This window comes from Frankliniella occidentalis, unplaced genomic scaffold, assembly GCF_000697945.3.
Source record: "Frankliniella occidentalis isolate FOCC.00 unplaced genomic scaffold, Focc_3.1 Scaffold176, whole genome shotgun sequence".
Classification (NCBI taxonomy): domain Eukaryota; kingdom Metazoa; phylum Arthropoda; class Insecta; order Thysanoptera; family Thripidae; genus Frankliniella; species Frankliniella occidentalis.
The window spans coordinates 68306-69851 of NW_026267302.1; the positions used below are offsets into that span (position 1 = coordinate 68306).

The 1546-nt window shown below is 51.7% G+C and overlaps 1 protein-coding gene across 3 annotated transcripts in view; it reads right to left on the minus strand.

Annotated features, from left to right (window-relative positions):
• The window catches only part of LOC113209990 (uncharacterized), a 23100-nt gene that overhangs the window by 19712 nt on the left and 1842 nt on the right, over positions 1–1546 (minus strand). The window contains exon 1 of one of the 3 annotated variants that reach the window (XM_052271854.1): positions 1262–1438. The exons of the other annotated variants lie outside the window; for them this stretch is intronic. The gene's annotated coding sequence lies outside the window, so the exon portion shown is untranslated. Of the gene's footprint in view, positions 1–1261; positions 1439–1546 lie in introns of those variants that run through there. 3 annotated transcript variants of the gene reach the window in all.

Sequence of the window (1546 nt, forward strand, 5' to 3'; positions counted from 1 at the left end):
CCCCCCCCACACAGTATTGGAGCACACTGGAAACACGAGAATCGAATTCCCACACGCTTACTGTAGGGCTCGATCTTGTTTAAAATTCAATTAAAAACACATGCAAACTAAGCTCAGTCAACGTTTTCCGTCTCAGGGGTGTAGTTGAAACGAGAACAAAATTCTGATCAAGTGAACACCTATCCGGAATGACGTTTAAAAAATCGGACCTGTTGAACAAAAAACGAACCTGCAAGGCGTCGAAATTCGACGTTTCTGTTTACAGTGAGCGGAGCAAGACCAGAGCGGAGTGATCGGCGAACTGTTTTTGCACGCTATTTGCACGGGCGCTGCGAGCGTGCCAGCGTGCCGCGGCCGGGCGTCGAGAAAGGATCACAGAGCGAGGGGCGCACAACACGACTGCCAAAGGATGGACCATCAAACAAATGAAACGGAGTAATTGGGGCTGGTTAAATAAAAACAGACTCAGGTGAGAAAGAAAATTTTGGCGAGGGGTCTAAAACTGGTGAGCTCCATGCTGCATGTGCTCCTATGTCCCAGGCTGACAGTAATTAGGGTGAACTCCAAGTACTCTGTACTCTTGCCCCCCACCCCCCTCCCTCCCCCGATTCGAGTTGTCGACCCGCGACCTCGTCCATGCTACCGGCCTTACTACTAGCAATCCATGAGTAAGAGGAGATAATATTTCCTCGCCTAATCAAAAGCGATTATAGGTATTCACCTCGCCCTATTTTACTTATGCTTTTGTGACTTCATTTGAGGAAACGAGAGATATTTTTCCGGTAGAGTAATCATTACCATAAAACTTGTGCCGAGTATACTAGGTAATACATGCAACGCACAACGATTTTCGAGCATATTTTATCACATCAGGATTTTCACGGCACAGCGATACTGATGAACCAATAATGCCAAAGCATACCCCTTGCACCACTTTCCTGTAATCATGAATAAGTACATTTTTTTTGTACATAAAATTGTGACCGTTTGTTTTGGAACTAACCACACAAGTAACCCCTATCATGACGAAATTGCTGCACAAGTCGTGTAATTACGCTCAAAACTTGAGCGTGAGGACGTCACGGTAAAAACGTTCCATTTTGAGGTAGAGGTGGAAAACTTTGAGTAACTCCCAAGTTTGAGGAAAAACTGCTCACATAGCATGCCCACGTGTATAAGCAGAAAATAAAGAACAGACAACCAACAAAAGTGTCCAATCTCCAGAGGGGCGCGGTCACGTGTTGCACCTGGTTGCACTCACCGACTCAACCCTACGACAGGCCTGCCCTTCCCTCCGGGCCGGCGGGTGGCGGGCGGGGCGGGGGTCGAGCAGAGGCAAGCCCTCGGCGGAGGCGCGGCGCGGCGTGGGGCGGCGTGGCGGTGCGTGGCGCGGAGGGGCGGAGGCGTTCCCTGTCCGGTGTGGAGCCGCGGCGGTACGCAGCCTCACTGACAGCCCCGGCCAGCGCGACCAGCCCCCTGCACCGAGCCAACCCCCACCCCAACCCCGTAGGGGTAGGGTAGGTGGGCTGGGGGTGGCCAGGGGGTG